Here is a 16,242-nt window from a genome sequence, read left to right on the forward strand (position 1 = left end):
GTAATGTTAAGAAGCCAATTCGAGTGGGCACTTCTCCCTCCCACTCACCGACCGGCCCTAATTCCCTTGTTTCAAGTTGTACTTTATTAATAACAGAATTTAAGTCCACTCATACCTTTTCTCCAGTTTATGGCTCCATCGGCGAAAGCGCTTTCCTCGATGAATACCTAAAGCTGCTGTGGTGGAAGAACACTTAAAATGGCACAAGGTAGGGGGAAATCATAATTGCAGATCGGCGAGAGTCACGAGAAGCCACTACCGGCATCAAATCTAATTCTCTCCTAATTAACTACGCACCGAGATCAAAATTAATTACACATTTACGAACACGAATACAATTACTCCGTCAATCCGTTGCTTCCTCTTTTTTTTCTATTCTTTCCACCTCCTGGGCGAAAGGGAACAGCACAAATTCTTTCCCCTGCTTCTGCAGGTGAAGGGTACGCGAAAGCAAAGAAAAGGCCAAACGGCCAATCTCCGACGGTGCTAGATTAACACTTTCTCTCCGCCGATCTGCTCGCGACCAAGGGACGGGCCCTCCTTATCTGCCGCGTCGCGCTCGACTACTAAAGTGCCGACGCCAACGCCTCGGGAAGCTAGCCGCTTGGGGGGACCGAGCGTTCCCCAAATGTCTTCTCCCTCTGCTTCCACGCTCGCTTCTCTGATGGCTGAGCGCTTTCCAGACAGTCCCAAAAGTTTAAACGCCACTTTGTCAGGCTTGCGGCTGCTGTTGTCTGCTGGCTGCCTTCCTTGGACGATCGAATCCGCACTGATTACCTCGATTTACTAAGCGCCAAGACTACAAATGGGACAACTCTTTATTCTCCTTTTGCCCTTCTCTTCTCCTCCGCAGCACTTACCCCAACCGGACTCAGCGTTATACGGCTTCTGACGACTGAATAGCCCACTCGCCTTCAACCAAGAATCTCGCAGTCGAATCTTGGATTTAGCTATTTAGATTCCCTAGAGTTTTTCTCTTCACTAAATTCTTGGTTTTTCCCTTCCGTCGGACCGATACGCAACCGACTCCATTGACTTTCACGAGGGAATAGCAAATAGGGACGCCAACGTTCTGGCGGCAAATCCTCTAACATGTCCCTGGATGCATTTTCAACAGAGATAGCCTGACGTTTTGACCTGTTACCGTCTTTTTGGTTCTCCCTTGACCTGTCGTTCGCCAGCCACTCTGAGCATCAGATGGCGTCACAAAAAACTCAGCATTCCCTGCTACAAGCGCTACAAGGTAGCCGAAGATGCCAGAGACTTTTACAAATATTATAGAAGAGTTATAAATTTGGTAAGCGAGCGTATCTCGAGCCAACGTAATAGATTGGGAACAAAAAAGGTCTGTTCTCCAACTACATCAAGTAGTAACTAAAAAAGAGCATGCGCAGCTGCTGACGGCTTAGCGACAGCATAGGATAGAAAAGATAACAAGAGCGAGCATACATAATGAATAGATGATGAGATGAGAGCATGGTGCTGAGCGAGCAAAGGCAAAGGTACAGAAAGTGAATTGATAGGCAATAGAAAGATGGTACTAAATTTACACTCGGGCTTCGCCCGAATAAGCATACAAAGCATACCAGGCTTTCGGATCTTCTGCGCAAAGCTTTGTTAACATAGTAGTAACGACCTTATTAATTCGTTCTACCTGTCCATTACCACGTGGCACTCCTGTCGCTATCAGCAAATGTTGGATATCCTGTTCCTTACAATATTCCTCGAAAACAATAGCAGTAAATGCAATGCCTCTATCTGTGATCACACGCTTCGGGTTTCCAAAAACTTCGCCCTGTTTCTGCAATCTATCAACCACATCATCAGCGCCTGTACTCTTTGTTGGATAAAGCCAGACAAATTTAGAAAAAGCGTCGACAACTACTAGGACGTGGTTATACTGTTTCTTAGTCAACTCCATCGGTCCAATATGGTCAATATGATACGTTTGCAAAGGCTCATCAGATTTTTCAATTACATTCAAATACCCCTCTTTCTTTCCAAATTTTGCGTCGATCACAATGCACTCCACACACGACTTAACAATCCTAACCACTTTCCCTAACAAATCTGGAATAAAGTATTCGCGCTGCACTAAATCGATAGTTCTTTTGACACCAAAATGACCCTGACGATGAGCAATCATTATGATTTCGCTTTCCATCCCAGATGTTATTACGATCAACTCTTTAGCTGGATCCTTGTGCAAAATGTCATACTTCAAATAAAAGTCATCGTAAAAACCCGACTCTAGCACTTTACAAATTGCTGATATCCAAATATCCTGACGTTGAGCTTGCTTTATTCGATGTCTCAGTGAATCTTCCAACAACAAACAATGCACTCTACTCAATGCATCGACGTGTTTCATCTTTGTCCCTAAACGATGCTCAATTTCATAATCGAAGTCCTGAAAAAATATGGCCCAACGAGATACCTTCAATGAAACATCTTGTTTCCTCATCGCTAACGCAAAAGCATTGCAGTCAGTAATAATTTGTATCTTTCTCCCAAGAAAATACACTCTCCACTTCTTTAAAGCCTGTACTATAGCGAGTACTTCAAGCTCGTATGAAGGATACTTTTCGGGTGGAAACATTGATCCTCTGAGTCCATTTGCAAAAGTATGGCTCCATACCCATACATACTTGCATCGCAGTAAACTTCAGTTTTGCCTTTATGACTAAACAACTTTAAAACAGGAGAAAAGGATAAATAAACTTTCAACTGATTAAATGCTGCCAACTCTTCTTCACCCATTTTGAAAGAAACATCCTTTTTCATCAAGTTTGTCAGTGGTCAGTGAAATAGGAAGTTAGGCTCAAATAGCGTTGCACTTGTATTCTGTCTCTCGGAATTGGAAAATTTTCAACTGCCGAAGTTTTATTTTGAGATGGTCTTATTTCTCTATAATGTAACCTAAACGAGGGGGAACGTTGTGAGTTGCTGCGGACAACGCAACTCTACAGTTATACCCGGTACTAAGTCAGTATGGCTCTCCTCCGGCAGACGCCGCTAATATTAAACGACACGACAAAGAGTGCGTGCGAGAGAGACAGAAAATCAGTCTGAGCGTGACGTTGGGCGCTGCGTAGCCACTGCAAATTGATTTCTTGCTTTTGGCTACAAAAATGATCCGATCTGATCCAGATTCAGCAACCGGATAGATATGGTCATTCTCTATGATTCTGCGTTTTTAGTTTTCTCGAATCTGCAATATTGTGGATGCAACAGATTTTCGTCCTTTGTGTGGGCGGAAGGGGGTGGTGCGAAATTTTGAGATATACGTTTTATAGGGAGATCTAACAGAAGTGCGTATACCATTTGGTTACCCTAGACTTAATAGTCTCTGAGATTTGTGGTTGCCCCAGATTTTCGGCCTTTGCGAGGGCGGAAGGGGGTGTGGCGAGATTTGGACACGAAACGGTCAAGGTCCGATATCACAGGAGTGTGGATACCAAATTTGGTTGCTCTGCCTCTTATGGGAAACTTCGGAGGCCGCAAGGCTCCGGAAAGTTCTCTCAAAAACTACCTCTTCGGTAGGTTACCTCAAAAAGAATGATGGTACGTGGACCAACTTCAGTGAGGAGTCCCTACACATTCTGCTCGACACGCACACGGATTCACAACCACCGAGCCGACACACTTCCAAGGGGAGGGATCGGTAGAACCGATGGACCATATCCTTACAAAACGGAACATAAGTTGGGCAGTAAACAGCTTCAACCCGTTTAAATCGCCAGGCCCGGACCAAGTAATCCCGGCCCAACTTCAGAAGGCCGGTAACACGGCCATTAACTGGCTACATAGTATCTTCCGGAAGATACTGGCGGTATGCACAATACCGCAAGCATGGCTTAAGGCTAGGATAGTTTTCATCCCTTTTCAAAACCTTTGAGAGACTTATCGGGTTACAATTACGAACAACCATAAGTCCCCAGCTGTACTCAAGCGCGCAACATGCCTACCGGAAAGGAAAATCCACGGAAACGGCACTTCATGAAGTGATCTCGAGTGTAGAATCGCTGCATCTCAAAGAATACTCACTTATAGCTTTTCTCGATATCGAGGGAACCTTCAACAGCGCCATTACAGAAGCCCCGACTGACCTGAGGGTGGACCTGGGGGACACCAAGCATCACTTGGTGATGCTCATTGATCAATTGGTCATACGCAGGACGGTGACATCATCGATGGGATCGTCCACCCAGTCAAGGTATGTCAACAGGGGAACCCCGCAAGGTGGAGTTCTATCTCCTCTTCGGTGGAACATGGCAGTCAATAAGATTCTATGCGACTTGGAAAAGGGGTGTTGTAAAGTAGTGGCATACGCGGACGACGTTGCGAATACCTTCTCGGGGAAATACCCCCAAACACTATGCGACCTAATGACCGCAAAGCTTGCTCGATTGTCTGGATGGACAGAATCGCGCGGATTGGGACTAAATCCCTCGAAAACGGAACTCGTGTTATTCACAAATAAATACAAGGTCCCGCCCCTCAACACCCCAAGACGAAATGGTTACAGGCTCTCCTACCGAAATACCCGACCCCCCGAAATAAATAATACCCATTTACCACAAAGCACCACGGCATTTTCTTTTCTTGCGACGGCTACAGGAGGTTTCACTACATCATCCATATCGTCGTTGGAGACTTGAGCTTCACGTCCGCCCCCCTACAAACATTGGTCCTTCGAGCCGGATCTTCGCCTTCCCCATAAGGAGAATCTCACCCCAGCCAGCATCGGCGGATCACTCCAAGTTCAAGATAAGTACTCTTCGATTGTGCCTAACAACAGTGCAGTGATTTTGTGCGTGTTTTCCATCTCAGTCCGAGTTCCCGTGGCATATGTACATACATATGTACATATGTACATGTACATATGTACATACATATGTATGTATTTATTTCTCGCTCTAGCTCCAAATTAAACCATACTTCGTTCTGCCAACGGCTGTGGCCTCCAACTACTCCAAAGGTTTAATTTGATCCGAGCTAACTTCTGCGTTCAGCTTCCGATCCAGTGTAAATAATATTCTTACCTCTCCCAGCTACCAGCTGAGCTTTCGTTGCTAACATACATACATACAAGTATGTACACATCGTAACGCAATCCAAGCGGCTGGAACAAACATCAAGGCATATTCTTGCAATTATTTTTGTTGTTTTTTGTTGCATGCTCAACGTTCCATAGTTTGTCGGTTTTATAAGGAAATAAAATAACAAATCACTGCGCCTCCTTATTTAACTAATTATACTACCAACAAAATAACGATCCATACATACGGCACATACATATGTATTTATCTTACATATCTATACGTACGCATTTTAAATAAGCATATTCTTGCACATCTATATAATATACATATTGTATGTAAAACGGTTATCCACCGTTTTACCCGTTGTTTGACATCTCTTCAACCCAAGCCGCGCTACATAGCACTTACAGTCATACATACACACATACAAGCAGCAGCAGGGTGCATTCTTTTCGTTTTTTCTTTTCGCTTTCGCTTCTCCACCGTTTGCCTGCGTTGTAGTTGTTGGGAGAATATTTTTCGGTGCCGCGCTTGACCGTAACGGAACGCCAAGTGACGCGCTACCCTGCATTTCGAGAGTATATTGTTTTCAACCGACTCTATACATTGGTATATTGGTACCTCGTGCCTCAATATTATCGTCCATCCTCAATTTTCGTTCTTGGTTGGACATTTGTTTGTTGATCGTAGTATTTATATCTATATATTCCAGCCACGGTGTAATATTTCCATAATTTAAATACTCGCAATAAATTCCACCAAAACCACATATCTACGGTTCGTAGTTCTGAACTTCCACGTCGCCATTTCCGCTCACCTACTTTTGAGACTCTAATACGCGTTATCACAGATCCATCAGCAAAACATGCCCACTGTTGAGAAGAAATCTCGCAAGGAGTTTAAGCGGGGGGAGTTCGCTGAGTTTGACCCATCCACCCAGCTCCAACGGCTCAGTCACTACGCCTACATCTTCCCGTCCAGCCCCACCTGAGCGAGGTCCGACCACGTCCAGGGCTCACGCACCACATGCCTTCGAGGATTTGTTGCTCCCCTCGGGACCCCCTCGCACGGCTCCTAGCACTATGGCCGCCAGCTCCGCACAGTCTAAGTTTGCCTTGGCTGCAAGCAGACTGACCCGCTTCGACCAGAAGCTCAGCGCTCCAGATGCTAGCACACCAACCCGCTCGCTCTCCCAAGTCCATCGAGAACAACTCCGAAGCCTGTGGGCAAAGGTGGACGCGGAGTTCGCGGACTGTTGATGATGGCGGAAGAGGATCCAGAGGGTGTAGCTGATGTCTAAGAGATGTACGATGACTGCTACGCGGTCTACTCGCAATGCCTGGCCGAACTAAACGATCAGCTCGAGCCCCCGACTGTCCCTAACACGCCGCAACTGGCCGTTCAAGTGCCGACAACCGGCGGTTGCCGCCTCCCTCCATGTGACACTGAAGTTTTCAGTGGGGACTACCAGCAGTGGCCCACGTAGTCCTGTAGACCGTACAGGTGAACCGTAGACCTGTTCACCGCCATCTACATAGAAAACCCAAGGTTGGCTAAAGTGGAAAAACTGTTCCACCTCAACAAAAAGACCAGCGGTGAAGCCCACGACATAGGGGCACAGGCTCCACTTACGAACGAGGGTTTCGCGTCCGCATGGAACGCCCTCCGTGAGCGTTTCCAAAACAAGTAGCGGATACTCAAGGCCCAGCTGAAGATCCTTTTCAGTCTGCCCCAAATCCGTACCGAGTCAGCAGCAGCGCTAAAAGAGCTCCAGAGGGCCGTCCACAAGTGCCTCACGACACTCACCCATTCCGAGGTCTCCACAGACAGCGTTTTCGCTGACGGAGTTTTAGCGTACCTCATTTCCGCTAAGCTGCCAAAGACGACCTTAGAGCTTTGGGAGCAATCCGTGACGCACAAGTCCGAAATTCCCACCTTGCACGCCATGGACAAGTTCCTGGCGAAGTGGTACCTGTCTCTCGAAGTAACCGAGGACGACCATCCAGGCATAGAGACTCAGATCCACTCCAGGGCGAGCATACGCACTTCAGACAATTCGAGAAGCAATCCGTTTCGGTCTCAAGGAAGTCCTTATCCTAGGAGTGACCACTCGTTCGAGACCACAGTGAATCAAACGAGGAGCACGTGTGAACTCTGCTCCAAAGAGTATCATCCAATCCGGTTATGCCCTTACTTCCTTCAAATGACCGCTGACGTTCGCTCCGACTACATTAAGCAAAAGCAGCTTTGTTTGAACTGCTTTGCAAGGGGCCACCAGATACGAGCATGCCAAAGCGCCCACAATTGCATAATTTGTGGAGACCGGCACCATACGCTTCTACACCGTAGCAATCCAGCAAACTCCAGCGAGGCGATTTGCACAACGGCACAAAATTCCTTAGCGTGGCCCGAGCTACATTTACGAGTACCAAGCGTACAATATCCAAGTTCGTTCAGTCGTATTTCGCCTCGGGCACGAGTGCTGTCCTTCTAGGCACGGCCATCGTTAATATTTGCCACCTGGGAAAAACTTTCCACGCCCGCGCTCTGATCGACTCTGGCTCAGAGGCGACGTTCATTACAGAACGCCTTGTGGACATGATCAAATTGCCATTCCAACGTATCCAGGCACAGGTCTCCGGTCTAAGTAATTCCGTATCCGCTCAGTCAAAGAAGCTCTGCAGTTTTTCCATCCGTTCTCCGACTAAGCCGGGCTTACAACTAAATGCCACAGCCTACGTTATTCCGGAATTGGCCGCGAATATTCCATCGCATCCGATCTCGGTAGGGTTCTTGAGAGACCTGCCGAACCTCTCATGGGCGGATCAGACCTTCTATGAGAGTTCACAAATAGATGTCCTGATTGGAGCGGATATCCTTCCGTCCATTCATTTAAGTGTCTCACTGACCAACATCTGTGGCTCTCTCCTCGGGCAGGAGACCATTTTCGGCTGGGTACTCACAGGTCCAGTGCCTCAGGTGATGGATCAAATCTCATCGTTCTCGAGTCAAATTTCCAGACGACCTATCACACTGGTAGAAGACTCGGGGTCTTTTTACGACAGCAATTTCCTTCCAGCTCCCTCCGCAGAAGTTCTCGAACGGTCTCCTGACCGACGGAAATATTTCCAAAATATGCACTGTATGAAAGCTCTACGCTCCGGTCCGAATTCAAGCCTGAACTCGAAGGTGAATCTGTCCTTAGATCAACATAGCCTCACCAGACTATGTAACCGGGCGGCAATTTCAAATGTCTTAAATGTGCCTCTCACCCGTTCCAAGATCGTTACTAATGTGTCTTTTTTTTTTTATGGACGTTGACATGCAATGACTGCATCTATCAAGAGGCGATGCAATTACTGCACCGTCAAGTGGCCCGTGTGACACCAGCAGAAGGCTGTTACGCGCGGATCCCAGGCAAAACGCAGCCCTCCTCCCGCCCAACCGACCGAGGGGCGCTGCCGCATGACGCGCGGTGCGTAGCCGAACCAAACGCGAGCATGCAAGAAAGATAGATATTAGACTAACATTCGAGGAAAATTAGCACTAAACTTATTAAGAAATTAAGCATGCAATAAAATACAAAATACAAATACCACTACAAATACTAATTACTAGAAAGGTGTGTAAGGATTAGTAATTTAATAAGAGGAAGAGAATTAGTGGAGGATATAATATGGTAGAGGGAATTATAATCCGAGCATAAGACCCTAAACGGTTCATGCAAGGAATAATTCGATCTACAAAGTGGAAGGAACAACGGTATAAAGTTTCTAGTCAGTCTAATAGGAATCGTGAAGTTTATGCGGCTCAACAGATCAGGGCTGTCTATGTCACCCCTGATCAAGTTGTGCATAAATATAACACCAAGCATTTTTCTACGGTTAACTAAGGATGGGAGGTTTACTAATAATAGTCTACTAGAGTAAGATGGGAGTCTTACACCCGCATCCCAGTTAAGGCCCCGCAGAGCAAAGAGTAAAAAGTTTTTTTGTACTGATTCTATACGGTCCTGGTGTACTTTGTACTGAGGGCACCATACACAGGAGCCGTATTTTAAGATCGGACGAACAAGCGAGGTATAGAGAGTCTTTGTTATATAGGGGTCGTCAAATTCCTTTGACCACCTCTTTATAAACCCAAGCACGCCCATGGCCTTATTTACCATGGTAGAAATGTGTTCGGAAAACTTTAACTTGGGGTCTAACATAAAACCCAGATCATCCACCAGGGTAATTCTCTCAAGAGAACCCCCAAATAGGGTGTAGGGAGCCAACAAAGGGTTAGATCGATGAAATGTCATAACTTTGCATTTCGAGGCATTAAGGTGTAACAAGTTTGCACAACACCATGACTGAAAGCTATTGAGATCGGATGGCAAGCAAGAATGAAATGAAATGTCCTTGTACTGGACACAGAGTTTAACATCATCCGCATACATAAGTACTCGAGAGTATGTTAATACTGAAGGCAAGTCATTAATAAAGAGTGTGAAGAGTAAGGGGCCTAGATGGCTGCCCTGTGGTACTCCCGAAGAAACCTTTACTGGTAAAGAGAGGGAGTTTTTGAAGAGGACTCTTTGAGACCTAGAACAAAGATAGCTAGAAATCCATCTCAGGAGGTTGGGCGGAAACCCTAAAAGGTCAAGTTTATGTGCTAAAAGAGAATGGTTTACAGAGTCGAATGCTTTACTAAAGTCGGTGTAAATAACATCCGTCTGTAAGTTACCTTGAAAGCCTTTAATAATGAAAGAGGTAAACTCTAACAAGATCGTGGTGGTTGATCGCCGTCTTATAAATCCATGCTGAGTTGGAGATATAAGTGACTTGCAGAGATGTTGCAAGTGCGGAGTTAAAACCTTCTCAAACAATTTGGGAATAGCGGATAACTTTGCTATACCTCTATAATTTTTTGCATCAGACTTGCTACCTTTTTTATGGAGAGGAATTATAAACGATTCCTTCCAGATTGGGGGGAAGCAAGAGGAATCAATGGACAGGGTGAGTACTTTAAGCAATGGTCCACACAGAGCCTCGGCGCAGTACCTGAGTACACAACCTGGAACCGCGTCTGGACCCGGTGAAAACACCGGCTTAACTAGTCGAAGATCTTGAAGTAGGGAATATTCATTTAACAAGGGACTGAAGATGCCGTTCGACCTCGGTAATCCGTATGGGTACGGTTGACCAGAGTAGCGTTCCTTAGAATAGGTGGTTTGGAAAAACTGGGCAAAAAGATCGGCAATTGCCTGATCATTATTTGCCGACGTATTACAAAATGATAGCGAGGATGGGTGTGCGGACGTTCTACGCTTACTGTTTACGAAGCAGTAAAACTGTTTAGGGTCCTGAGAAAAACGTATCCTGCAACGAGATAGGTAGTTCTTATAGCATTGAGCATTAAGAACTGAAAAGTTTGACCGAGAGTGAGAAGTAGGAGAACCCACTTCTTGAAATTTTTTATAAAGTCTTGATTTTAAGTTTTTTAGACTGGATAACTCTTTGGTAAACCAAGGGGGTTTTCCAGATCTAATCGGACAAGAAAGCGGGACACAAGAATCAAAAAATGTGCCAAGAGCATTGTAAAAAATGTGTTCGGAGCAGAACGCAGCCGATTAGCCGCTTACCAAATAGCACCTAATTCTTGGCCCTCAGCCGCTTATTTTGTTTGTTACTTATGTCTATGTCACTCATTTGTTTGTTAAAGCATTGCGCTTGCTTGCCCTGCTAAACGCTCTCTGCCAGCTCGCTCTTCGCTATCTCCGCTTTGCGTCTGCCTACCGACGTCGGCCGAGCGAAGCTGCGCTTAGCGATCGGAGCGGCAATGTAAAGAGCAGGCAAGCCACACTTGCAATTTGGATGTCACGCATTAAAGAACATATCGCAATTTTATTTCTGCGCCGAGTTTTATTTAATTGAAATAATTAGTCGGCCGATTGGGGATAAAAAACATTATCTCCACAAAATGGTTGTGCCTTTTGTGACATCAGTGCACAAGTACAAAGCGGACCAATCAAAATCCCTAATTAGTTTATTAAGCTTCGCAAACTCGGCTTTACGAAAGCAGCGGACACGTTCAGGTAGTCTACTCGACCGATCCAATACAGTTGGTCCTATGTCTAGCGACACCTCGAAAGTAGGGTGGTAGGCGTCTTCAGGTATAGTGAGCGGAAGGGCTCGGGTTAACAACACTATGGTCGGATCCGATACAAAGCATAGATCAAGCAATCGACCCAAGGAATTTTTCACATGATTGACTTGAGACAGGGACAGGTCAAGCAAGCCGTCAACAAAGTCATGTCGTGACATGGGCACTAGGATACTGGACTCGTTTACCGAAGACCAAACAGTTCCTGGCAAGTTGAAGTCACCAAGAACTATCATACGATCTTTATCAGATAGCGAGGAAGCAACAGCGGTTAAAGCGGACAAGTGCTGCTCATAAATTGAAATATCCGAAGAAGGTGGGATATACGAGCAAGTAATGAATATAGCGAAAGCGGGAAGAATCAGTTTTACACACAGGAATTCCAGTTCCTGTTGAACTTGGACTGTGAAGTGTTCTGACGTTAAGTAAGAGTCCACTGCAATTAGAACCCCTCCTGCACGTCGAGACGAACGGTCCTTTCTAAAAGTTGTGTACCGACCTGCCAAAACCTCGGAACTAAGAATGTCCGGCTTTAACCAGGTTTCAGTAAACACAATAACGTGGGAAGCAAATGCAACACTATCCCGGAAAAGTATGCTGAGCTTACTACGCAAGCCTCTTACATTCTGATAGGTTACTAAAAGAGAAGTTAGTTTTTTGGAAGGGTACGACGGGAAGATGAGGAAGAGGAAGTTGAGGTTGAGGGTGGAACACTAGATTGACTTGTAAGGGTTATGGGGGGCCTATTCTTCTTATTAGCCTTAATCTTCTTCACCACCAAATGCTTATTTTGCTTTGAATAAAAGCAATTACATCATTAGATGTGAGGTCAGGGGCCAGCCGTGAAACAAAAACTGGTCTTTTTGGTGGGACTCCCACCAGTGGTTTAGGCAACAGAGGCCTAGTACCTGTGGTGGCAATATCCGGAGGTCCGGAACTTCTGATCACTGGTGGGATCGACGGGACAGCTTGCGAGCTTGCGGACACCACGGACACGGACGCTGCAGACGTACTTGGCTGCACGTTCTCCGAAGCGATGAATTCTGCTACCGAATCTGCATCCCCAGCAGCTGTCGTTTCCCTTGGAGTGGCAAACGAGATCAACTGCTGCATACTTGGAGTGGTCGGAGTCAGTTTTTCGGCGGCGAACGGCTGAGTAACGGCTGGCATTTGCAGATCCCGCGGAGTGACCCTTTTACGCCTCGGAGACTCATTCAGCAGTTGCAAACTGCCAAACTGAGACTCCATGGCTAGGAGCCGATCGTACTGCCAATTAGCTGCTTAAATCCCTTCCGCGTCTGCCTCATAAAAGCCACCATATCATTCTCCACCGCACGGCATGCCTCGCAACTGTAATGCAACCCATTACGTTTGTCTATAGCATCACTCACGAGGCCTGCACTACGCTGTCGCAGAGCGAGCATTCGGCTGATCGTTGGTGATCTGCTTCTTACAAGTTTTTTTGGCGCACACCACAGCGAATTCCATATTTATTATTTATTTATTTACAAAATTTGCAACAAAAATTTCAAAACAAATTGTTATTAGACCAATGTGCCAGACAACGCTCAAAGCGGAATAAGTAAAAAAAAGAGCAGGGAGGAGAGCGGTTAAAGTAAGAGCTACTAAACATAGAGCGCTATTGCTCAGAAAGTTAAAGAGCGAGCGTGAAAGAACAGTTGTGTGGCACCGGATTTTCCGTAGTTGTACTTTAGTCCAGGATGCCAGGTTTTATTATAATTAGTCTTTATTTATGAATATTATTTAAGATTAGTTATGATTACAACTGTCGCTGTGCTTTAAGTATATTTTGATTAATACAGATATTTGCGCTCGTAATTTGCGTGTGGCTGAGTGAGACTTTGGCACCGAATTAAATGGCGTCGATCGTTGAGGCTGTGTTCTCTCCTCTCTTTGTTCGACGGCCGCTTCTAGTCTCTCTCTCTGTTACTTCCTCTGTTATCTCTACAGACTCTGTTGCCCTCCCACCAAATCCCACAGTTGTTTTTTTAGCTAAAGCAAAGGCTACGGGATAAGAGCGGGCTAAAGTCAGCGTGAGCGTACTTACAGAAATCAACACACGATTAACCAACGCACATTATTACATTATTATTAATACGTATAAAAGTTCAAAAAGGAATGTCCAATTACACAATTACAAATAGTCTTGGGCATGACGAGACATATTTGCTTTAAGGTTGGGATAATCTGTGCATCACCAAAGACTGTGTATTTGTTGATGAATTTTGGGATGAATTAGCTGCCCAGACATTGACGAATTGGTTAAGCCGAATAGCAGGTTAGAGACTATCCTTCGCCTAAAAGAGAACTGACGTACCAGTACGTGCGCGTGTACCATGAGGCGTCGAACGAATATTGAAATGGAATTTGTTCCTCAGAGCCGAAAACATTTTTTCTAAGAATAAGGGCTCGGGGAGACTGTAGCTGAAATCGGAGCAGAAGCTCTGAAAAAACAAAGACTGCACCGATGCAAGTGCGCACATTGCAGACCGAGCTGAACTGGAAGATGAAAAAGCTCGCTGAAATTAACTCAGCTTAGTTTGATCGATCAAGCATGTTTGTTTTTTCAGCAAGCTGTTTGCTGATTTTGGGGAAATAAGCAGGTTTATTTAAATTCATTCAAATCGTTTAATTTATAATTTATTTTCTGGAAGGCAATATCAGATAAATTGGGAAAAAAGTTTTATTATTGACCTTTTTTATATGTCAATAATAAATATAGTATACTATGTCCCCAAGTACAGTAAACGCTCGAAAGACAACACAATGTTTTTTATTAAAAAAAAAATTAATTAATTAAAAAATATAATAATATTTCATAAAATAGAAGTAATACGAATAAAATACACAACAAAAATGTGGTTGAAATACACGGAAAAAAAAATTAAAAAAACCTCCGCTTGGCTACTGTACTTGTAGTGATGTTATAATTAATTAATAATAATAATTATAATGATAAGATTTGATGCCACTTAAGGAGAGAGATAAAGGGTGGCAAGAGCTTTCAGCTTTCAGCAATTAGATCAGCCGAAAAGTTACGCACCTGCAATCTGATTCTGCCCATGATGGAATAATATAAGGTGTTTTCGTCGGGAGCCGAAGTTCGTTCGTGTTGTCCGCTATCGTCAGTGGATGCGGAAGGTTGTTCACTGACGAATTTTTGTATATATTCTTAACCCTTAGCGTTGTTGAGACAACGAACTTTTTCGCAGACTACAATTGTTACAAAATTTCACAAATTAATTATTTCGGAAAACGTTACAAATTTTACTGTAGGTTGTAACGTGTCACCTACGCACGTCTGTGTATATAAATCCTGCCAGGCTAGCTGTTATTCAGCGAAGGGGAGCACACGCTTTGTGTTTCCGGCCTCTGCTCGTCGGCTATTGGAGTGATGTTCTTGCCCCCCCTCCTGCTGGTGGCCTATACGCATTATACCGCGAATGAAGTAGCGTGTCACGACGAAAATGCTTAACCGGGAGACACTGTTTATCCCTGGATAGAATTGTGGATGTGTGCTGGAAAGGTATCTCAACTCCGCCTCTGTTGTTGTCGAGGTCGTGTCGCCCACCCTACCATGGCCATTCCAAACCGTTCGATTTAATGACGGAATGGCCCCTTTGTCCGGGGCGTCCTACGTGGGGAATTCGCCAGCGTAAGCAAAACGGTAGATTAATACATTATAAAGTTTATTCACTTACTGGCTAAAACAATAATATTACCCGCAAATACCATAATATAATCACCCACATTTAAAGAGTAGCTAAATGAAATATATGTATAAAATTCCTACAAATACTTGGCTATGTGTCATACAAACGATATACTAAATAAGTCCGAAATGGACAAACTAACTTGCTTGCTGACTCCGTAATGTTAAGAAGCCAATTCGAGTGGGCACTTCTCCCTCCCACTCACCGACCGGCCCTAATTCCCTTGTTTCAAGTTGTACTTTATTAATAACAGAATTTAAGTCCACTCATACCTTTTCTCCAGTTTATGGCTCCATCGGCGAAAGCGCTTTCCTCGATGAATACCTAAAGCTGCTGTGGTGGAAGAACACTTAAAATGGCACAAGGTAGGGGGAAATCATAATTGCAGATCGGCGAGAGTCACGAGAAGCCACTACCGGCATCAAATCTAATTCTCTCCTAATTAACTACGCACCGAGATCAAAATTAATTACACATTTACGAACACGAATACAATTACTCCGTCAATCCGTTGCTTCCTCTTTTTTTTCTATTCTTTCCACCTCCTGGGCGAAAGGGAACAGCACAAATTCTTTCCCCTGCTTCTGCAGGTGAAGGGTACGCGAAAGCAAAGAAAAGGCCAAACGGCCAATCTCCGACGGTGCTAGATTAACACTTTCTCTCCGCCGATCTGCTCGCGACCAAGGGACGGGCCCTCCTTATCTGCCGCGTCGCGCTCGACTACTAAAGTGCCGACGCCAACGCCTCGGGAAGCTAGCCGCTTGGGGGGACCGAGCGTTCCCCAAATGTCTTCTCCCTCTGCTTCCACGCTCGCTTCTCTGATGGCTGAGCGCTTTCCAGACAGTCCCAAAAGTTTAAACGCCACTTTGTCAGGCTTGCGGCTGCTGTTGTCTGCTGGCTGCCTTCCTTGGACGATCGAATCCGCACTGATTACCTCGATTTACTAAGCGCCAAGACTACAAATGGGACAACTCTTTATTCTCCTTTTGCCCTTCTCTTCTCCTCCGCAGCACTTACCCCAACCGGACTCAGCGTTATACGGCTTCTGACGACTGAATAGCCCACTCGCCCCCTTAAGTGAACAACTCTTTTTTGTTCACTCACTCATGAGCAACACAACACTAGTCGTCTGCCATTTACTCACCATTGCATTTGAAAACCATCGGCTAACTATTGCATAGAAACGTGGGGTTTAGGAATATCCAAAAAGGATGGTGGACTAACTGGGAAATTTTCGGAGCTGCAAAATCTTACGGACCATCCCCGAAATGGATGGTGGATGGTCGTGAATGTGAGAAAACTTATATATATATTAT

Source organism: Drosophila pseudoobscura, chromosome X (assembly GCF_009870125.1).
Source record: "Drosophila pseudoobscura strain MV-25-SWS-2005 chromosome X, UCI_Dpse_MV25, whole genome shotgun sequence".
Classification (NCBI taxonomy): Eukaryota; Metazoa; Arthropoda; class Insecta; order Diptera; family Drosophilidae; genus Drosophila; species Drosophila pseudoobscura.